The 23868-nt window shown below is 44.1% G+C and overlaps 1 protein-coding gene and 1 long non-coding RNA gene across 6 annotated transcripts in view; one reads left to right on the forward strand and one right to left on the reverse strand.

Annotated features, from left to right (window-relative positions):
* The window catches only part of ARL6 (ARF like GTPase 6), a 955202-nt gene that overhangs the window by 916119 nt on the left and 15215 nt on the right, over positions 1 to 23868 (forward strand). The window lies entirely within an intron of this gene.
* The window catches only part of LOC146867125 (uncharacterized), a 68952-nt gene continuing 58158 nt past the window's right edge, over positions 13075 to 23868 (reverse strand). For both annotated transcript variants that reach the window (XR_014961081.1, XR_014961080.1), the window contains one exon: positions 13075 to 15490. This is a non-coding gene — a long non-coding RNA (uncharacterized LOC146867125). The remainder of the gene's footprint in view (positions 15491 to 23868) is intronic.

Genomic DNA, 23868 nt, shown 5'->3' on the forward strand with positions numbered 1-23868 from the left:
TCTCTTGCCAGTCCTGTATTGTTGGTTTGTTGCCCCTGCCCCCCTTTCCACTGACCTCCATAGTCTGTTGTGCTGCCACTGCCCATCCTGCCTGCCCAGTGTGGTCAAATTGTTGCCTCTGCACCCTCCTCCCTGCCTTCAATTTTCAGAGTCTGTGCCCGTGACCTCTGCCTCTCAACAGTATCCTAATGAACAACTAGATTGCTAACATTCTATATTTATTACAAAAGTGTGGAACGCCTGACGTCATCTTGATGTAATCAAAACTGTAATACCTAGAGCATTTCCTTTAGAAATTACATATATGAGAGGGTCTTATTTGCATCAAAACTATGGTTAGTGCTCTAAAAAACTAAAATGAGGACATATTTTCTGAGTTTTCAAATAGCGACAAAGCACTTTTAAATTATTTGTTATCTTTGTTTTTTTATCCAGTTGACCACTTGATTAAATGTTGCACTTAGGGGAGAGGATGTGGTGTTACTTTCAGAGCTGCAGACTATGCAACTGGGGAACCAGGTTGGAGTTTCTGCTTCAGCTCGACATTCTGTGATTCTGGTCAAATCACTTAATCTCCCCATGTCTACAACCAAAATGAATTTGTTCTTGTGTGATGTAACCAATGCTCATGTAAAGCACTCCAATATCTGACAAGTCTGCACTATATAAAACTGCAAAAACACAAAAAATAAAAAGTGTTTTGCACACTCCTGTCATTGGGCTACATGTGGGCTACATCTGGGTGATATTTGTGCTTCATTTGGGCTCTTTTGTCTCTGGTGGCCATCTTGGGAGATTTATTTGTTATGAAGTTTCCTAATTTCCTCATTTACTGCAGTCTCCTCAGTAGGAAATGCTTTCAGTTTTTTACTTTGATTCCATCAAGAAGGTATTCAGATATGTCACACATTTGCCATAAATTCTGAATGTTAGCACTCTAGTTGCTCATTAGATCACTGTAGTAAAGCTACTGCTCACCACGGAAGTCTGCTGCTGGTATTCAGTCTGCATGTCATAATTTTTTTATGAAATATTTGAGAAGTCAAAATGTGCCCTAATTATTCTTTCTGCAGCACTAATCATAATTTCTATGGCAAAATGAACCCCCTCATTTTGTTCCTTTGCAAATTAAATGTTTTAAGTGTTACCACTTTATTCCAATCAAGATGGCTTCAGGTGTGCCATACTTTTGTCATAAGTAAGACTGTTAGTGCTCTAGTTGTTCTTTAGAACACTCTGGGACATTCTGTCATTGGGCTATACTTGGGCTACATCTGGGTGATATTTGTGCTACATGTGGGCTCTTTTGTCTCTGGTGGCCATCTTTGGAGACTTATTTGTTATGAAGTTTCCTAATTTCCTCATTTACTACGGTCTCCTCAGTAGGAAATACTTTCAGTTTTTTACTTTGATTCCATCAAGAAGGCATTCAGATGTGTCACGCATTTGCCATAAATTAAGAATGTTAGCACTCTAGTTGCTCATTAGATAACTGTAGTAAAGCTACTGCTCACCAGGGAAGTCTGCTGCTGGTATTGAAAGTGCATGTTTCAGTCTGCATGTCAGAATGTTTTAATGAAATAGAAGAGGATTTGAGAAGTCACTCAAAATGTGCCCTAAATTTTCTTTCTGCAGCACTAATCATACTTTTACTGAGAATGTCAGACTTCATTCTCACATGACTGAGAAAGATAATGTGAATTTACAGAAAATATGCTCTCAGTTTAGCTTATAGATCTCCTTCCAAACCTCTGTGGGAAAAGCATGACAAAATAGTTTTCTCTCAAAAATGATTCATGATATCCCAGCAGAAGGCTTTTCACATGGTAAAATCACCTTAGAACACACCACAATTCCTAAAATGAGTATGGTACCATCAACAAATGATTTATAATGTAACTAAGGTATTAAAACCTTCTATTAAATGCAATGCTTTTTAATGAGGTGCTATCATGTATATTGGTCCCAAGATGGCTGCCAACACTTCTTGGATGAAGTGCTGACAGCCAATCAGATCTCACGATGAGATGTGTGGTTAGGCTCCGCCCAGATATATATATGTGATTTTACTTTTGATTTTCTCAGGAACTACTGAACGGATTTACACCATTTAACCAAAAGGCACAACTCTGAACCAAGGGCTACCTTTTTGCCAAATTTGGTGTAATTCCGTTCAGCAGTTCGGGCTGTAGCTGCAACTAAAGGTTCCTATGGAAAATTGCATGGGAAAAGCACGTTTTGGGACCCCCCTTTTTTCTCGGCCCCCGCTTGATGAATCACCCCGAGACTTTCAGGATAGGAGCGGACCGGAGCTGGCCAAAAGTTTTGAAACTTTTGCGAAGATTCGTCAACCAGCGCCAAAGTTATTGGTAATAGAATGTTGCGGATTTCCTATGGAAAATAGGTCTTAACTATAACTATACCTACTGGCGACCGCCAGTAGGTAATATATATAATATATATTTTTACAAATGCCTCGGGAACCAAGGAATGACTACGCCGTGTTCTGACTAAATTTAATTTATTTTTAGTTAGCTGGTAGAACGCGTTTCGCCTGTCCTGCAGGCTTGATCACCAACTCGGAAATGCGTTCTACCAGCTGACTAAAAATAAATTAAATTTAACCAGAACACTGGGTCGTCATTCCTTGGTTCTCGAGCATTTGTAAATATTATCGGATCTTGCTGTGGTGGTCCACGTTCGACAACGCACCCTCTGTTTAGGAGAAGCGTTGGCCGTTACCAGAGCACGGAGGAGAAGAAAAAAAAGATATATTATGTAGCAACAATCCCCAGCGTACTCCGACATCCACGATACAAATGGGCACGGACTCTAAAGTTCTGGTGCTTTTTAAAATTGTATTGCTTATTCCATGTCATGACGCATTTCGGCATCCTCAAGTGGCCTTGATCATATACAAACGCTCTGCAGCATTGTTCGCAAAAAAGGTTTCCTAATCCCACGTGATTAACCACATAATAGTTATTGAAAACAGACAATTACTAGAACTCTCCCATGATGGAAAACAACAGACTACTCGCTTTCTTCAAATACGTCCATTTGGGACTTCATAATGATACAGAATGCATTACAACTGAAATTATAGGGCGTATCTAAAGATTGTTTACAGAGCCCAAATGTTCTTTGTAAAATTAATCCATACATCTACGTTTCGATTTCCATTTTGAATATATTAGTCTGTTATTGCAAAACAATTATGAATAATAAAATCACAGGATTGAACTCCCTATTAAAATTGCATGCATATGCTGTCAAATTCACTTTAAAGCACCAATGCTTACCATAATGCAACTTACATGTGGTGATAGTGACTTCATACTGTCACTAACTCAAGAGAGTTAATATCATTAAAAGTCTATATGTGTGTATATGGGGGGATGAAATATCTGGGTGTGTTACTATCGGATTCTCCTACCACATCCTGAGATAGGAACTTGGCGCCTGTATGGGCTCGTGTGCGGGAGGACATTAAGATTTGGTCTCACATGCCCCTGTCTATATACCGCCGGTCGGCCATTTTCAAGATGGTTTCGCTTCTGCGCCTGTAGTACCAACTGCAAAATCATCCATACCTGATTCCCCCTAGGTGGTTTCGTCTGGTTAATGCAGCCCTGGGTCAGTTTCTCTGGGATGGGGCAGTGGCAAGGGTGGCCCTGCGGACTTGCTTTCAGTCTACATACTGTGGGGGGTTGGCGACCTCCGATATCTTGTCATACTATATGGCCTCGCACTTGCTAGTCCTGAACAAATGGTTGGATGGGGATAGGACAGATCCAGCATACGCTGTCGAACAACGGTGTATGGAGAATCACACCTTGCATACAATTCTCTACTCTGCCCAGTTGAGATGTTCCCTACATCTGCCACGCGGACTGTTTTTCAGATCGGGAGGCAGGCGTTGACGGAGGATGGGTTGGTGGAAAAGGTTGACCCGGGAGACCCCTCTTTGGCACAATGGCAGCCTACCACAATTGGCGGCTCTGTCTGGATTCGGCGACTGGGACAACATCGGGATCTCCACCCTGGGCGACGTCATGCGGGGATCTGTGTTGAAATCCTTTAGGGATATACAGAAAGACTTCCATATGCCGAAAACCCAATTCTTTAAATATTTACAGTTCCGACATGCCATTTCCCCTAGCTTGGAAGGGTTGGAGACGCTGGCAGAGTTTAGTCCGGTGGAGGCCAAGGTATTTATGGGAGACCTCCTAGACCACAAAATCTCTAAAATATACCAGTCCGTAGTCATGCATAGTTCCCCATCGTTGCAGCATCTGAGGGAGACATGGGAGGGCGATGTTGGTCCGATGGAGGAGGAAGACTGGGCAGAGGCTTTGGCCTCTCCGCGAGGGGCGGCCATCGCAATGAGCCTATGGCTTATCCAATTCAAATACCTCCACCGGGTATATTATACCAGGGTTAGGTTGTGGAGAGCTGGCTTGGTGGCTTCCCCTGTGTGTCTCCGATGTGAACATGAGGAGAGTACCCTGCTACACACCGTCTGCCACTGCGCTGCATTGGCGCGATTCTGGAGGGGGGTGATGGCCTGTGAAGCTGGTCCTCCTGCATGTCATGGAAGGGTTTGGGGGCAACATTTACAAGCGCCATCTCATGCTTCTGAGATTTACCCTAGCTATAAGGGATATTGCTAGGGCCTGGAAGGCAGCGGTGGCACCCTCTGTCTGCCTGGAAAAATGTTCTGGACTTCTGTATGGGTCTTGAGACCCCAATCTTTGTGGCCAGGGGATGTCCCCGAAAGCATTTTAAAATCTGGAAGCGCTGGGCAGTCTATCGTGGCCTGGAGCTAGAGCCGGCACTGGTGGACCGCCACCGAGACCAGGTATGACTTCCCTTTACAGATGTCCGGCAGGAAAGCTGCTCCATAGGAGATGACATGTTATAACTGTGGTTATTGATATGATGTGTTGCTCTGGAATGGACGATGGTGCGCAGGGGGGTGGGTTGGGGGGGGTCACAGTTTTAGGGTTAATGTTTCATTTGTATTGCTTTTCATAAGTGCTAAGTACAAATGCATTACATTTTACCTAAGGGAAGGTATCTAGCAACAGAGGAGACTTAATCTATTCAAGCGATCTGAAAGATTATTATTGGTATAGTGCACATATGATATTTTATTATTCGAAATAACATCCTATGTCATTTTGAGGGGGGTCCTAGATATTGAAACTGCCCTTTATTATAAATTGTTCTATGCATTTTTAAATAAACATACCCATTATAAATATATGAATCAATATGTTTAAAAATATGCTACAATATTTATATAAATAATTATCAAAAATGTATAAGAAATTGTGCAAATCTTCGCTATTATTCAGGCCATATGGCAATTTAGAATCCAACTCTAGTTGACGGAGCATCTTTTATTTATATATATATATATATATATATATATATATATATATATATATATATTATCTACTGGCGGTCGCCAGTAGATAGTTATAGTTACAACCTAGTTTCCATAGGAAATCTCAAAATTCTATTTTGAATAACTTTGGCGCCGGTTGACGAATCCTCGCGAAAGTTTCAAAACTAATGGGGCGCTCCGTTCAGTTCCTACCCTGAAAGTCTCGGGGTGATTCGTCAAGCGGGGGCCGAGAAAAAAGGGGGGTCCCAAAACGCGTTTTCCCCATGCATTTTTCCATAGGACCTTTAGACACAGCTACAGCCCGAACGGCTGAACAGAGTTACTTGAAATTTGGCAGAGAGGTAGCCATGAGGCCAAGGAAGTGCCTTTTGCAGGTCTGGTGTAAATCTGTTCAGTATTTCCTGAGAAAATAGCATTTAAAAGCATATCAATATCTATACGCGCGCACCGTGCGCGCCTGCCGTGTGCGAGCGCAATTCTGATTGGTTGTTAGATGTCGGTAAACATTAGAATCGGTCGAAACCAGGAAGTGTCGGCCACCATTTTGTCCTCGCAGTCTGAGGGGGTGAAAAGAAAAGGTGGAGAACGTGAAAAGGGGGCAGAGTTGACAGTTCCTGACCCCCTAGCCTTGGTCATGGGGTCACAGAAGGACCCCCAAGGGAGAAAAAAACATTTTTTTTTTTTTTTTTTTAAATCGCGAGGTGCGCGCACTCAGTGCGCACGGCACGGACTACGACCCGTGAGCGCTCGGTGCGCGAAGCGCACCGTGTGCCCACAGAGCGCACCTCGCGATTTTGGAAAAAAATATATATTTCACAGTGCGCGCACGGTGAAAAAAATAATTAATACATAAATAACTTAGCATTTAAAAAAACGTACAAATTCACTGAAAAAACCATAGGTTTCACACACGTTATAGTTACGAATTAGCATTTAAAAAACCTTGCAAATTCACTTAAAAAACCATAGGTTTCACACATGTTATAGTTAGCTGGACATTTCACTCGTAAAAAACCAATGAAATTCCCCCGTTATAGTTAGTGCAGGCAACTATAACTCACGCGACCGCAATCCTCTGCTGATGACGTCAGATATTACATCACTGATGACATATGTGTCTTTATGAAAAATAAATATTTGTAATATATGTATAGCTAAAGATTAACCCCTTCAGCGTGGCGCGGATTACCGCGCTGTGCTGAAGGGTTCGTGCGCGGTCGGGGCCGTGACGGAGCGGTTCCGTCATCCGCACAGCGTGACCGACGCGCATGACGGAACCGCTCCGTCACAAGCATCAAAAGGGTTAATGGAAGAAGACATGGGTAAATAAGTGTCTAAATACAGTGATGTAATATCTGACGTCATCAGCAGAGGATTGCGGTCGCGTGAGTTATAGTTGCCTGCACTAACTATAACGGGGGAATTTCATTGTTTTTTTACGAGTGAAATGTCCAGCTAACTATAACATGTGTGAAACCTATGGTTTTTTAAGTGAATATATATATATATATATATATATATAAAGTCAATATGCGCACATGAGCAACGCACTCTCGGATGCAGTTTAGAGTTCTTTAATCCCACTGTTACGCGTTTCGAGAGTCTAGCTCACTTGATCACGACCGGTTTCTGGCATTTCAGCCGTCTTCAACCAGCAAGCCTGCTTCCTGTTACCAAATAATTAAATTTTCAGACCACATTTTGTTTATACATCCCATATGTAACAATGTCTTTAACTCCTGAACATTCCAAGAGAGAATTCCTAGATTAACTGGCAGGCATTTTCAGGCATTTTTCCTAATAAATATAGCTTAAAGTTGAAAAGTCCTCTGTGTGAAGAATACATAAGCAGGAGTATTTGTTGCTTACCCTTTGATCAAAACCTGAGCTGCTATTACTATTTTGAGGGACAGTAAGTTTTTGCTTTCCTCTATGGACCCCCACAAACCACCTCCTCTGCACCTCCCCAGGGCCATCCGTCCCCAATAGATTTATCTGCGTATTGCAGAGCTCTGCATAATTATTTAGAAATAGCTTCTCCATTCTTTGCATTTCTTCCACATTTTGCATTATTCTAAGCCCCTTTGGGTTTAATTCCCTTTCTAACTCCAGTATCAGATTATGGATCAACTTTGAATGAAAACTACTTGAGACACATTTTTCCCTGCCTTAGTACTAACAAGAGCTACCTCGTTTAAATCTTGAAGGATATTGTTATCAGGGAGGTGCAGATTTTTAAAAGTTTGTTGGTGATGAGACCTATTCAACGGCTTCGATTTTAGGATTTTCCTACCCTTTTGAACTATATCCAAATACAAGAGGGGTCACTTTTGTCTCTCTTGGATTTCTGTTGTCCTTTTTTAAAGATGATGTAACCATCGAAATCTTAGACTTTACGGGTGCTGGCTGATCTACATATATGTTTGTTTGTGCCCTCATTTTCCCTAGTTCCTTACAACCATTGCTTTCGTCCCTCTAATGGTGAATGGAAAACTAGCTCGTCATTCTTTCTTTTTCCACTTTACTTATCACAGTATCCTTCTTGACAGGACTGCTCTTCTATTTGTCCCCACATTTGGCAATCTTCCACGCTTTACCTGATTTTTCCTTTTAATGCTCCTATTTTCTATTCTTTCTCTAGCTCCCTTGGTTTTACATTTCAATACTAATTTACAATGCTTGTGGACCTTGGTGAATCTACTACCATATATGGTATACCTCGGATAAAAAATTGGATCTCTCCGAGTATTGGAATACTTGAGGTGTCAATTGAAGATTATCTTTGCGAGGAAACCTTTATCTGCCCTTCTTCTGCTTCCTTTCACTACTTCTTGGGGAGATGGGAGGGTGCAGGGGTACCATAAGCCTTACCAGAGCAGGCATACATTAATTTAGTATACACGTATCCTTAGTTATAGATTTTAAAAGCACTGTCTGAGTTTTCATTCCATCATAATACCTATGATTGCTTCAAGTAGACCATGCAGAGTCTTTTGCATTGGAAGCACTACTTCTCGCAAGGGCGAAGAGGGTACAGATGCAGGCTTACCTGTTTGATAAAGATGATGAGTTTAACAGCGCAGTAAATTTGTACCTTTCGCTGATCCCACTAAGGGTCTCTTGGCGCTGAGGGTGTTGTGTCTCTGTTGAAAAGCCAGGTCATGAGTCTCTTTATGAAGGCCGCCGGGGAGGATGCTGTTCGGAGGTGGAGAGGTAGGTCGTTCCATGGTTTGGCAGTGATGAACGAGAAGGAGCGGCCTCCACTGTGGCTGCGCCTGATGCAGGGGGGGGGGGGTGCAAGGGAGACGGAGCACAGGTGTCTTGCGGGCAGGTGGCAGTTCAGTCGATGGTTGATATGAGGGTCCTTGATCGTGAGGAGCTTTTATGCATGCATGAGGATCTTGAACTGGCATCTCTTCTAGATGGGGAGCCAGTGGAGGTTTCTGAGATGAGGGGTGATGTGAGTTTGTTTGGGGAAGTCCAGGCTGAGTCAGGCCTCAGTGTTCTGTGTGGTCTGAAGTCTTTTGAGGAGCTGGGTGGAGATTCTGGAATAGAGACCATTGCCATAGTCGAGGAGAGTTGTAACAAGGGCTTGTGTGATGGTCATTCTGGTATTGATGGGGATCCACCTGAAGAGTCTGCGGAGTATTAAGAGGATGTGGAAGCAGGAGGAGGCAACTGCCTTGACTTATCGTTTTATGGCGAGTTGGTTGTCTGGGAAGATGCCGGGTTGCGCGCATGGTCTATCAATGTGAGTGTTGGTCAGAGTTCTGCCAGCCACTAACTGTAGTCCCACATGGTGGAGTTTCTTCCGAAGATCAGTACCTTTGTTTTATCCGATGTGAGTTTGAGGCAGCTGGCGCTCATTCATTTTGCCACGTTGGTCATGGCATTGCAGAAGTTGGTTTTGGTGTTGTAGGGGTCCTCGGAGAGTGAGAGGATTAGTTGTGTGTCATCACCATAGGAGATTATGTTGAGTCTGTGGAATCTAACGATGTCTGCCAGAGTGTCATGTAGATGTTGAACAGGGTAGTGCTGAGGGATGATCCTTGGGGTACGCCGCAAATGATCTCGGATGCGGCGGTGTAGGGAATCAGTCGGATGCTCTGGGTGCGTCCTGAGAAGAAGGAAGCAATCCACTTGAGGGTGTTCTGCTGTATGCCGATGTTGTGGAGTCTGTCGATGAGTGTGTGGTGGGAGATGGTGTCAAACGCAGCGGAGAGGTCAAGAAGGATCAGGGCCACCGTTTCTCTGCGATCAAGGAGAGTTCCGATGTCTTCTGTGGCGACGATCAGTGTGATCTTGGTACTGTAGTTGGCACTTAATCCTGATTGAGAGATGTTGAGTAGGTGGGTTTGATCAAGGTATTCGATGAGCTGTTTGTTTTTTTGTTAAATTTTTTATTAGAAACCGTTGATACACAATAAAATACAGACAAGGGCCTACAACCACCAGGGCCGACCGCTATAGAGCCCGAGGGCCCGCAGTGCAACGCCACACATACAAATGATCCAGAGGCAAAGCTCCCGGCAGTTCGTGAGCACATGTAACAGGCCGTGGCCATAGGCCAGGAGCATTCGGAATAAACAGTTTCATTTTTTATTAAATATAAAACACACTCAAGGCAATGAGAGTCTGAAATAGCAGCGTGCTCTTCCCAGGAGGGGGAATAACGTACAGTGTCCAAAGCAGGTCTTGTCTGGAAGCGGTAGAGGGGGGCAACGGGAGAACAAAGCATGGAACACATCTCACACCATCCCGCGGAACAATGAGCTGTTTGTTGATGGCTTTCTCAAGTACTTTGGCTGGGTATGGGAGTATGGAGATTGGTTGGTAATTTTTTAGGTCGCTGGGGTAGGCAGAGGGCTTCTTTAGGAGGGGCCTGACTGCTGCTTGTTTCCACAGTACTGGGAAGGTTGCTATGGAGATGGAGGTGTTGTAGCTGCTGGTGAGTTCCATGCTGATTGGGTTGACTCTGAGGTTGAAGAGATGGTGGGGTCAGTGATCGTTGGGTGCCCCAGAACGGATGGACGACATGATGGTTGAGGTGGTCTAGGCAGTGAGCGGAGACCAGGTGGTTATCGTTCATCTGTTGTTCGCTGGTTGGTCTAGTTTGTCGAGGCTGAGAGTGGGAAGTTTGGTGCCGAAGTTGTTGTAGATGTTGAGAATCTTTCTATGGAAGTGATCTGAGAGAGAATTGCAGAGTTGTTGGGAGGGGTGGATGGTGTTCTCTGTGTCTGTCGGGTTGGTGTATTCTGTGACGATTTTGAAGAGTTCCTTGGTGTGGTTGGCTGCGGTGTTGATCAGTGCGATGATGGCTCCTCTCTTGGCTTCCTTTATGTGCAGGTGGTAATTGCTGAGAGTAGCTTTGTAGGTGGCTCTGTATGAGAGGTCACTGGTGGTGAGGGGTCACTTCTCGAGTCAGTAGCAGTTGTGCTTGGTGGTTCTGAGCTCCGGGGTGTATCATCTGGCTAGTTCTGAGGTTTTGTTGATTTTTGCTGGTTTGAGTGGGGCGACTGTCTGCGCATCTGTTGATCCAGGCAAAGAAGTTCTGAACAGCCTAGTCAAGTTCTGCTTAAGTTTCGGTTGTGTGGTGCAAAGGGCTTGTGTCCATAGGGTCTAGATTACCTTACCACAGCTGCGGTGGGGGTGCTTGGTGGTGGTGGTGGTGGTGATGAAGTGAATCTCTTGGATTTATATCCTCCAGAGGAATTCTGACCCCAGGAGGGGCCGAGACTCCACGTGCAGTGTTATTTCCACATTGAAATGTTAACTGTGATAAGTATGGCGAAGGTGAAAGGTGGGAATCTGAATGTGATGCATGTTAACAAACACGTAGAAGAGGATAAACGCAGTTTTGAATCCTCCATGGGAAGCCCAGATGAGAGGTCAATCACATCTGCACTTCATTTGCAAGTATACTACATTGGGAATATTGATCACCTTGATTTAACAGACTACAGGGAATTAGAGTTGTAACGGCCTTTTTTGTTTGAAGTGCTTTCCCACAAAATAATTTATTGATTTGGCTAGTTTTGAGCCTGGAGAAAAGCCTTGAGGAGTAGGAGTCGCACAACCACTGACTGATTTCTTAAGTCCTCTACTGGGTGCTTACTCGGCTCTCCTTTACTTCCTTACGTTTGGCATCCCTAAAACCAAGTATTTTAGTTCCCTATGTAATAACAAAATTCTGGGCTAGCAGTCAACTCGGCTACTAAAATAATTCAAAGGTACTTGTAGAATACCTGTAGAAAGAGATGGGTAAACAAAAATTATATTCACAACTTACCTCTGAAAAACACTGGAGCCGCCTCCACCACTCTAAACACTTGTTAAACCAATCCAGTGAAACCAATCCAGTGAAAACACTCCAAAATAGGCACTCCCCACCACTATGTGGAAGGGCTAAGGTTGAAGATAGAAAGCCCGCTTCGTTCTAGTGGGAACTTGCTCACCTCCCTTGAGGTATAGCCTAACCACCCTACCGCACGCCCACCCTCCCTGCGAGAGCAGACACAGTGGATGAGGGCTGTGCAGCGCAGGTGTAAAAAAAAACAAAAAACTCCTAGGCGTTTTTTTCTGCAAAGCTGACACACAAGGATCCAGTGGATCCTAATAATTAGCACAGATCACAAACGTCCACACTCAAGGATCCAGTGGAGCCTAGTAATTAGCACAGAGAGCAAACATCCACACTCAAGGATCCAGTGGAGCCTGGTAATTAGCACAGATCACAAACGTCCACACTCAAGGATCCAGTGGAGCCTGGTAATTAGCTCAGAGAGCAAACGTCCACGACAAAGTGCCTTAAAGGGTCTGCGACGGGGCACACAATACCGCTCAGAGCCTCGGGCAGCTGATTATTAGGCAGAGCCGAAACAAGTCGGCCGATGCGAAACACTGAGAACAGACTCAAGCACTGGCGAGCGGGCACGGCACGGGAGACACAAACATGTAGTGCTCAGCGTGACACATAGCAATAGGGAGTTGGGGGGGGGGGGAGAAAGTTTGCCCGAAGAGTCACGAGTCAGGCTGTAACTTCCGAACGAAGTAGATGTTTGCTAATTATTTGCTGAACCATGTTGTGGTTCTCGTTAATTCCCTTATATTATGCCCTGTCACAATTGGCTTTATTTTTGTGCATTATTATTGCCGATTTGAATCAGAGTAGCTACTTTTCGCCGTCTACATTGCGTCTTAAGTTTTAAATAAAACGTTTTGGTCTAGATTTGAATTTTGTCCTCTGAAGATTTTCCTTATTCACACAAGGGCACCTCTTCTTTGGGTTTCCTTGGTAATTGCTGTCTGGAATGGTAAGCAACAAACTCATTATGGTCTTCTTCCTGCAGTCCACGTTAGCCTATTAGATCGGTTACTCTGGAACTTAACAGTGTTTTAGAGGTGCAATTAAAATAGGATGCAACGAGGGTGTAAGGAATTTGGGGAGTTGGCAAAGCCCATGAGAAATGTCAGCTGTCACCTTTTTTCTAGTGTTCACCAAGGGGTTGCAACATATCGGGAAGTGAGCTTAAGTTATCTGTACAAGGCTAGCAATTACACATTTGTGGAAGAAATTGATTACCCTATTTGCCAGAGAGACTGTCGGGAAAAAATCCTTTAAGCAGTGCAAATCATTTAATCACCACATCTGCAACAAAAAGGAGTACAAAAAGGTTTATTGTACACGCCAGGCTAATTCAGCTGGGACAGTGATGTGCTATGAGCGAAGCACAAGTCAGCTCAACTAACATACACTTCGGGTCTATTTCTTATAATACTAATTTTGGCCTAGATCCATATTTAATACAGTGTTCACAATAGAAAAAGCCTTCTGCTTTTCCGTTATGTCCCACCCAGATTACATACATTTATTTAAAGAACAGCTCTTTCCTGTTTGTGACTTCTCATGCCAAACTAACAGACTACAATGGAAAACATTCTTGCTGCTCTGAATTTCCTGTTACATATCCTAGGCAGGACGTTCTCAGCTCGAATACAATGAAGAGGAAAAAACACTTAAATCAAACCGCATTGAGACCTCTTTTTGAAAGCAGGCTGTAGGTTATTTCCAGATACAATTGTGCAACTTTAACATGCACGTTTAAACAGCATTATACTGTTTTTCTGTCTTATCATAATATTTCACAGTGTGTGGGCACGTGACAGATAAAACTGAATAATTAGGTCCTAAATCTAAATTAGGGTTTTGATTCCTTTCATTCCCCTCTCTAGTCGATTATTTGACTACTTCACTACCCCTGTGCATTTCTTCCAATTCTATATTTTGCATCTCTTTATTTCTCCTTATAGGGAACATAACTCCCACTTTAGCTGTAACCCTCTTGCAACATGCTAAGATAACCTGAAATACTAGGCACATCAACAGCAACAGAACTATTATAGGCAACAAGGCCTTAGACAACCCCGACATCCTGGGCAGCACCCAATCAAACCAGCCAGTGAACCACTCATCTGGAGCACCCCCCTCTTTCTTCATCTGTGCATGCAAATTATGCAAAGTCAATATGGCCTGAGTTAGATTTCCTTCATCTTCATCATTCGCCGGTATGAAAGTGCAGCATACTGAATTAAGGTTTTTACATACTCCTCCTTCGATTGCTGTCATTGAGTCCAAAACATATCTGTTTTCCATCACCATAAGTCTGATTGAACAAAGTTCGTCTTTAATTGCATTAAAGCCATCTTCAGTAGCATTTATGGCTTTCATCAGCTCCCACCGGGTGATCTGAACCCAGCGGGCAGTTGCTTTTGCTTGAAATAAAGGTATCAGACTTCCCAAAAATGTTTGGGCGTCACTGAACAACCTATACTCTTTGGGCACATCCTGCCACACTGAAGTTCCAAAGTACTCAGCCATCCTTTTTCATTGTAAATGGTTGAACTGCAATTGAGATTCCGTCCCACTTTAACAATCCCATTTCCCTGAAAGCAAAGAGAAAATCTCATTGGTTTCACAGCCAGCTTAGGATGACGTTTAGTTCCAGTCCATGTAGATCTCTGTATGTTTTCATCCCATACTTGCTGACATGATGCTTTTATATCATCAAATCTCAAATAATTTTTTGTGTCTGTGCCATTCCATAAAGATATGGCCCTACATGAAAACCTAGCTCCAGTAAACCATTTATTATTGGCAAATACTGATGCTTCAATACTTAATACTGGCCTGGCTGCGCAATCTGGGGGCAGTGGTTTGGCAGAATAATTATTACAGGTGGATGGTGGGTTAGATCTCCCTAGAATACCTTGTTCCAATACGGCTTCCTCCTAATTTGCATAACTATATTTCTGCCCTGCTCCTTTCATTCTGGATATCTCTTTCATTATCTCTGTTTTATCTGTCAAAATTTGCTAAATTTCAGGGGTTGTATCAAATCTGGTTGTATTAACTCTGGCTGTCATAGGACTAACATGCGTTTGCTGTAACTGTGCTTTTATCCTACACAAGAAAAGATGCAATAAACACTTTGTCATATTAACAGGCACTTCTTTAGGATACACTAAAGGTGGTGTTTCTATGGCATGGGGAATAAGAGAACATACATAACAACTATCATTTTGTGTATTGGTACCTATATCATGCATGCTTTTGTACCACAAATTATCAAGTAGAGAATCATGCAGAGGATGTATATCCGTTTCATTAAAAACAGCTCTACGAAAGAGTAATACTTCTTCCCTATGGGTGGGATCTTTTGCATGTACATAACACATAATACAATAGCAAATTATCAGAGTAATAATCATAACCACTGAACTCATTATTATACTATGAAAAATATAATTTAACTGTCTCTTCATTGTATAATTTGTTCTTGGACCATTGCCTCTTCCACTCCTTGTGGGAGTGAGACCAAAAATGGAATAATGTCCGCAGTTCCGCATCCCCCCCACTTTTACTGCTGTTGGCGTGCTCTGGGTTACTTTGTAGGGGCCTAGAAACTTGGGATCCTTCCATGTTCTCACAAAGTTGCGCACGAAGACCCAGGAACCGATGCTGATGGCTGTAGACAAGGGCATGGGTAGTGCGGTACTGTTGGCCTGTTGCAGCTGAACCTGTTTAGAATAAACGTGTACAGCTTTTGTTAAGGCAGACATGTATGCATTCATTTCTTGGCAAACACTTTCTGATGCAGACTTGGTATCAGAACGAATCATTTGATTTTGTTTAAAAGAAAAATTAGAATGCCTACCTGTTAGGACTTGGTGAGGGGTCAAATGATGATCTTTTGAAGGGGCATTTCTCAATGCATACAGAGCAAGGGGAAGGCAGTAAAGCCAATTCTTTTTCAGTGTCTCACAAATTTTTGACACTTTGCTTTTCAATAAGCCATTCATCCTCTCAACAATTCCATTACTCTCTGGGTGGTAAACTGAGGTAAACTGGTGTTCCACTCCTAATAGTGTAGTAATTTGCTGAAATACTGTGTTAGCAAAGTGTTTTCCATTATCGCTGCGTATCGCTGCCGGAACCCCCCACCTAGGTTTGACCTCTCTCACCAGGAATTTGGCTGCCTGGTCAGCATCACACCTGGAGCAGGGTCCTGCGTCAATCCATCGCGGAAATGGACACACCACTACTAACAAATACCTATATCCTTTACATTTTTGTATCATATCTACAAAATATATGTGTAACTCTATGAAAGGACCTATTGGTCTTGGAATGGAGGATGAAGGCATTTTTGGTGACCTTTTATTAGAGTACTGATAACACACATGACATGAAGCTAGAAATACATCAACTAATGGTCCTAGATTAGGGATAAACCCGCTTTTATTTAATTCATCCATCATTACTCTTTTAGAATTGTGTGTTGGTAAATGTAGTTGTTGAAGGGCTGTTATAAGTAATGACTGAGGCATTATAACTTTACCTGAAGTTGCTGATCTATAAAGATCTGGAAATCCCCCTTGGTTTCCAGAGCTCTTTCTCATGTTGTGGCGCTGCATTTTAAATGTCTAATAATGCCTCTGTAGAAATATTTTCATAGTGTTATATCTCAACCTCATCATCTGCATCTAAAGTGTGCATACTGCATGTTTTCATTGCATATAAACTAGCTTCCTTTGCTGCTGTATCAGCAGCTTCATTTCCCTTAGACACCAAATCTGTTCCCTTTGTATGTGCCTGGCACTTAACCACTGCTACTTGGCATGGTATTTGTAATGCAGCAATAAGGTCAGCTAAAAGATGTTGGTGCACTACTGGTGTCCCATCAGATTTAGGAAATCCTCGCCTTTCCCATCTCTTCAGCCCTGAGTGAACTGTGGAAGCTACATATACTGAATCAGTGTATATTGTTACTGGCTGACCCTGACAAGCCTGTGGGGCCGTTATCAATGCTTTTAATTCAGCCACTTGGGCTGAGTCTTGGGATGGCAAGTGTAAGAGGTGCAATGCGTGTAAGGTATAATCAGTAGGTGTACCAATAGCCTCAACAACAGCTGCACCTGTATGTCTTTTACCTGTCTCCTGGTCTATCCATGAGGAACCATCAATAAACAATTGTCGGCCATCAGACAAGGGGTCTTCATGTGCCAGGTGATCGTCCTCCTCCAATGTTGCACTACAGTCATGATCAGTGGGCTCTAGTGGGTGCACTAAAAAAGTTGCAGGATTGACTGAGTGTACTCGCTCAATGCAGATAGAAGGGTTTGATAGTATTACTTCATAACCTGTTGCTCTTTGAGTGGTCAGTGTACTTTTACTTTTCTGCAGCACAGCAAATGGAGAGTGCTCAACATACAATGTTACAGCGCATCCTGCTGTAATAGTACTACTCTACTCTACTACTACTGCAAAAGCTGCTGCTGCAAGCGCTCACTCACAAGGAAAGTGACCTTTCATTACTGGATTTAATAGTCCACTAAAATAGGCGACAGGTTTATGACCCATTGGGAATTTTTGAGTAAGGACTGATATCATGGAATCCTCTGTGGCAGCAGAAAACAGAAATAATCTCTTTGTATAGACAGGATTTGCTAGCACTGGGGCTGAAGCAATTGCTTATTTCAGTGTCTGAAATGCACTTATACTGTCATCACTCCACTGTATGCCTGTATTGTCAGTTTTAGCTTGCTTCATTGCATATAATAGTAGTTGTATGATGGTAGCATAATCAAATACCCACTGACGTACAAAATTTCAAAGGCCTAGAAATTTCAGCATTTCTTTTACTGTCTTGGGCTGAGGCTGATCACGTATAGTTTGTATTCTAGAACCTGCTATCTTTTTGCCATCTGCGGACAACACTTGGCCCAAATACAGCACTTCTTTTTGCACGGACTGTAATTTTTTCCTGTCCACTTTGTATCCCTTAGTAGCAAGTAGCGTTAGGAGATTGACACTGTCCAGAACACATTCAGATTCTGTTTTACTGCATATTAATAAATCATCTACTTATTGGAAAACTGTACTGTCTGACTGGAAATTTAACAAATTTTCTCTCAATACTCTATTGAACACAGATGGAGACTCACAATAGCCTTGTGGAAGTCTAGAGTACTGGATTTGTTCTCCATCAAAACTGTAGGCTGTCAAATAATGACTGTCCAGATGTAAAGGTATGCTAAAAAAAGCATTCTTTAAATCCACCACAGAAAACCATTTGCTGTTACTTGGTAAATTAGTCAATATCACAGATGGGTCTGGCACTATGGGGTACTCTGCTAATACTATGGCATTAAGGGGGCGAAAATCCTGAACCATCCTCCAAGTATTGCTGTGTTACAAGGTGATGGACAGGAATACAGGACTCCCTGATCCTTCAGTCTTTGTATTGTCCCTCTAATACCTTCTTTTGCTTCTTTAGACAGTGAATACTGTTTTACACGTGGCAATTGTGCACCTGGCTTCAACATTATCTGAAATGGTTCTGCAGATAGTATCAGTCCTACCTCATCTGGAGCTGATGTCCAGAGACAAGGTGGGACTGCTGCAAGTGCTTCAATATCATTGGAGGGGGATGGCACAACTGGTAACTTGGTCTGTGCATGGTAAACACGTACTAACAAGGGTGCAGTGTGTGTATAAACTATCTCGGTCCTGGTGGGATCGTCTGAAAAGAGTTCTGAATCAGAAATGTCCCGCGGTCTCAGACCAGGCATAAGAAAAATCAGGACCTCCCAAATTCCTCCATCATTATCTGATGCCACCAGAGCACCCCACCTTCTGGATATTTCCATGCACTCAAGATAAAGGGTATTCACCTGTCCTAGTTCATCACCACCAGCTCGTCTCCTGAAAATTAATCTTGGTGGTAATTCCATCCATCTCCCTAAAAGTATTTCCTCTGTCTTCAGAACCGTAAGTACTGCATCTGCTAGCAATTTATAATGCACTGGCTCTGCCCTTCCAACCACATTTTCCTCTGGTATTCTTAGTAAATGTATCCCACATTTCGCTTGCCCTGGTATTTCACATGTCATGGACCCATCAGAGGAAAATCTTATTGTCATGTTTAATTTAGACATGCTATCCCTTACTAATAAATTTGCTGGTGAATTTGGAGAATAAAGGAAACGCTCCTGCATTCGCACTCCTGCCGCCTCTATGGGCACATGTGTTGTGTATGGAATGTGCTGTACTTCACCAGAGAAGCCCTGCGTATCCATGGTGGCAGAGGACAATGGAACATTTCCTTCTGAGAGGCAAGATTTTGTTGCCCCTGTATCAACCAAAAAAGCATACCTCCTTCCCATTATAATCATTTCTACCATTGGTTCTTCCTCTGGGTCTATAGTCCTAGCTACCACAGTACTATTGGGATTCCCTGGTGCGTCCCATCAGACTGTATAATAAAAGGCGTTTCCTTCTTGAACAATCACTCCCCCTTGTCCTTGTCTCCCTGTGCTCACCAGTGCAGTAGTCTGCACCTGATGCTGGCCTCCTGCCTGCACAACAGGTGCTGGTGCCCCTTGAATAGGTACGTTAGCAAATTGCTGTTGTGGCATATAAACCTGTGGTATTGGAGTTATTTGTTGTTGAGGATAGGGGGCATACTGATAAGGACCATATTGAGGCACTGTCCCTGACGTGTTCACATTTTGTCTTCCCCTTCCTCTCCCTATTCCTATCACTCCCTGCGCTTCATCACTCTGCGTAAAGCGGCATTCAGCAATAAAATGTCCAAAATTACCGCAGTAATGGCATTTAAAATGTCTTCTTCCTTGCATCTGTCTCCCCTCTCTTTGACCCCTTCCTTGCTCCCTGCACAGTCATTTCTTTTCCTGTCCTTTCCTTCTCATTTTTCTGTATCTTTTGTGTCACCAGTTTAGCTTGGGCTCTGTCACTTTGGTCTTTATTCCTCCTTTCCTTTTCTTCCTTTTTTCTACAAAAATGTATAATATGTGCTTGTATTTCTGCCCAGGGTTTTACATCTAAAGCCACAACCTGATCTAAATGGTCTTGTATATCTCCTGGTAGCCCCTGTTTTAAAACATTGTAGAATAATCTGCAACTACCTCCCATGTCTACAGGTCCTACATCTGCTTCCCACTTCATCATTTTTATGTAGTCTGCATAGGACTGTCCTGGAGACATAGTTTGTGCCATAAATGCCCCAATATCTGGTCGGTCAGTGTACCTATTCCTTAATTCAGTCCACACTCTAGAGAGCACAACTCCAAAAGCAGACCCATCATGTTTTCCTTTAGTAATAGTTACTCCTTGTATCCCTGCACTTGTCATTATACTATCCACCTCATACCCTACTATGGAGCTCAAAAGGCTCTTTACATCCCCAAGAGCTAAAGGTATCCCAGCTGTTGCATTTTCAAATGCTTTTATACATTTCCCTGCTCCTTCATGTAATGGAGGCAGGCCTTTTTTTAGATTTTCTTTATCCATGTGTTGCCATGGAACATAGACAGGCTGTGCTCCCTGTGTCTTATACACCAGTGGCATCTGCATTACAGCGGTATTCCTGTCACCATGTCCCTCATAAGGTATGTCAGACCTTAAAGCATATTTCTTCCACACACACAGACTTTGTTGCATGTAATCATAATCCCACTCTGGATCCCTATAACCTTGAAAAATACATAAATCAGCCATATTTATCAATTCAGGGTCAAAGGATCCTGCTCTTGGCCACACTTTCATCTGTGGCACCATGCCTGCTGTCCATCCTGCAAGGTTATTAGTAAATGGGACAACATTATACCAACTATTTTCTCCCTTTGCTACTATTTCATTGGGTGTCAAGTCACTGTTTCTCATCCAGGGGATACTCATCAATAGTCATAATCTATGAATAATCCCCGCCCACGTGCGGGATCCCGGAGCATATAGAAAATACATATATATACATATATATATGCATATGTGAAAACATATACATGCAGCCTAAAATGTTTCAAACATGGCAATGCTGAAATTACATAGGTTTGCATTGTAGTACCCCTTAACCCATAAGGAAAAAAGGAAGCACTAAGCCAATTGTCACACAACAATGCTTTATTGCCATAAAGCAAACTTGTAATTGCAGGCATTTGCCTGTAGGCTGCAGTAGAGAATCAAGAAATCAAAGAAAACTGACACCTTGCCTTTAAGGCATTAGGGTAGGGGGACCGTGCCTTTAAGACCTGCAGGAGACCCCTTGCTCCCATGATGCACCACAGGTGACAGTTAGGTCAGTTCTTTTTTCCAGCTCCTTCTATGAGGATCCTGGAGCTTGAGCTCTTCAGTTTTTTGACTGAAAGTTTTTCACTTCAGATTTTTTCAGAAAATTTGAAGTTTTCTGGCTCCTGAAAGCTTATTCTGCTGGTTTCCTGAATAATTTCAAATTTTTTCCAGTCAGCATGCCTGCTTTATTCAGGAAATGCCCTTCCTGTGGCAATAAGATGGCACTGGCGGATCCACACACTGTGTGTATTGTGTGTTTGCCAACTTCACACAATTCTGACCGGTGCCCCCACTGCCAGAAATTTTCCAGGCGCACACTGCGCGATAGAGAGCGCATTAAGCTGCATGCCCAGCTGGAGAAGGAAAGAAGCCGTCGTGAAGGCGACCATTCATCCTTAAAACCACCCTCTTCAGCTAGACGACCTCAAACGGCGACATACCACCTCACCTGACCCCAGGAAGACCAAGGTTCCAGGAGATTCGCCGTCGACGTCGAAGGTACTGTCTAAAAAACCCAGGACGACTTCTGCGTCAAGAGATTCATCTCGACATCGAGATTCTCCGCCGCATACAAGTAAGTCGGCGTCGAGGCACAGCCCTTCGGGCTCGAAGGCTGTTAGTCCGATGAGATCCGGACAGTCTCTGTCGACGTCGAGGCTTCCGTCGACGTCGAGACACTCTCCGCCGCCCTCGAGGGGGTCAGCGTCGAGAGCTGCGACGACGTATGTCTCGCCGCGAGTGGGTCGATCGACGTCAAGGCACTCGACGTCGAGAAGATCAACCCCAACTCGACGTCATGGAAGATCGACGTCTAACACACCGGACCGCCGGCGAAGGTCGACGTCCAAGTCGCCATCTCGACGGCGAAGGTCGACGTCCAAGTCGCCAGCTCGACGGCGAAGGTCGACGTCGAAGTCACCAGCTCGACGACGAAGGTCGGTGTCGAAGTCACCGGTTCGACGACGAAGGTCGACGTCTCCGCAACACCGTAGGCGATCGGCGTCGAAACCACTGTCGAGGGCGGAGCGGCATTCCCAGCAATCGGCACCGATGGTGACACAAACATCGACGTCGAGACATTCGACGTCGAAGGATAGAACTGCAGTGGCCACGGAGAGGATTAGAGCCAGATCTAGATCTTCAGGAGATCGCTCATCATCTCCAGGTCTACATATCGTGCAGATCTCTCCGGAGAAATCACCCAAGGCACCAGAGAAGTTTGGACTTTCACCTCGCTGGTTGGAGAATGTGGGTACAGGTGACGGCAGAAGTCCGGGCTCGGACTATTCTCGCACGTACTCTCCCTCCAGGATTTCTCCGCGTAGAAGCAAGTCTCCTCCTGGTAGACCAAAGTCACCTTCTCCACGCCGGTCACGATCCAGGGATCGTCCTTCCTCTCACAGAAGGCCAAGATCTCCTTCTAAACACAGATCACGGTCCAGGGCTCATCACAGTGACCGTCCCCACAAGAGGCGACGCACTAGATCACCCACCTGGTCTTCCTCCACAAGGTCCTCGGTCCGGGACTATTCTCCGACCTTTTCCTCCACACCTCCATCACGAGTGTCTCCTATTGATGACATCGCTACTTTCTCTGACGTCCTGGGTAGAGGTGCGCAGAAATTGAACATCACGCTGCACACCCCTCTGGCTCCCACATCAATTATATTTGATACGTTACATCACCGTTCAGCACCCAGACCTTTGCTGCCATTGGTGCCAGGACTGTTGGAGCCAGCTATGGCCACATTTCTCACTCCTGCTACGGTGAGCTCTGTGCCTTCAAGAATCGCTAAGAAATATAAGGCTCCGGCTGAGGATCCCTTATTTCTAAGAGCGGACCCGCCAGCGGACTCAGTTATCGTGGCGGCTGCCATGAAGTCCCATTCTGCGTCTGTGTCCTCTTCTGTCCCCCCGGAGAAAGACAGTAAGCAAATAGATTCGTATGGCAGTAAGATGTGCAACACTTCTGCTTCATACATGAAGGTGGCTAGTGCTTCAGCCCTTCTGGGACGTTATGATCGCTCACTTTGGGATTCCCTCTCCAGATTTGCCCAAATATCTGCCAAGGGAAGACAGACAGGATATCAATGAAATTCTCCTTGAAGGTGGGCTTGTAGCCAATCAGATCATAAGTGCGGCTGCGGATGCTTCGGACCTCGCCGCACATGGCTACTCTCATGGCGTATGCTCTCGGCGCTCAGCCAGGCTGCGGCTAACGGGCCTCAAGCCTGATGCGCAAAAGAAGATTCTTAATTTGCCTTTTAACGGGTCATCCTTGTTTGGGGCTCATGCTGATGACCAAATGAACAAGATGAAAACAGAGATGGACGCCGTTAAAGCTGTTGGGCTGGAAAAGCGCAAGGAATATCGGAAGCGCTTTCGTCAGGGCGACAAGCGCGCTTTTCATCAGCGCGTTCAAACACCCCAATGGTCCTCTCAGAACCAGCAGAGGCCCCAGTTCCAACAAAGGGGTCGTGGCAGAGGGAGAGGAAACGCAAAGCAACAGTCCTCCACCAAGCAGCCCTCCAAGCAGTGAGATCTTACTTCCTCCGCGCCCGTTTGCCACTCCGGTAGGAGGAAGTATCAGTTTTCACCTCGAAGAGTGGAAAGCCATTACAAGAGACAAATGGGTACTGAATATTGTACAGCATGGCTACTTGCTGAGGTTCAAGTCTCCCCCTCCGCAAGTATCCCCACGGAGGCAGCACCTTCCTCAAATTCAAAATCGGCTTTTACTGAACGAAGTAGCTACTCTCCAAGAACGCCATAGAGGAAGTACCTCCCCTGCAAAGAAATCAAGGAG

The sequence above is a fragment of the Triturus cristatus genome, chromosome 1_2 (genome assembly GCF_964204655.1).
Source record: "Triturus cristatus chromosome 1_2, aTriCri1.1, whole genome shotgun sequence".
NCBI classification, from domain to species: Eukaryota; Metazoa; Chordata; class Amphibia; order Caudata; family Salamandridae; genus Triturus; species Triturus cristatus.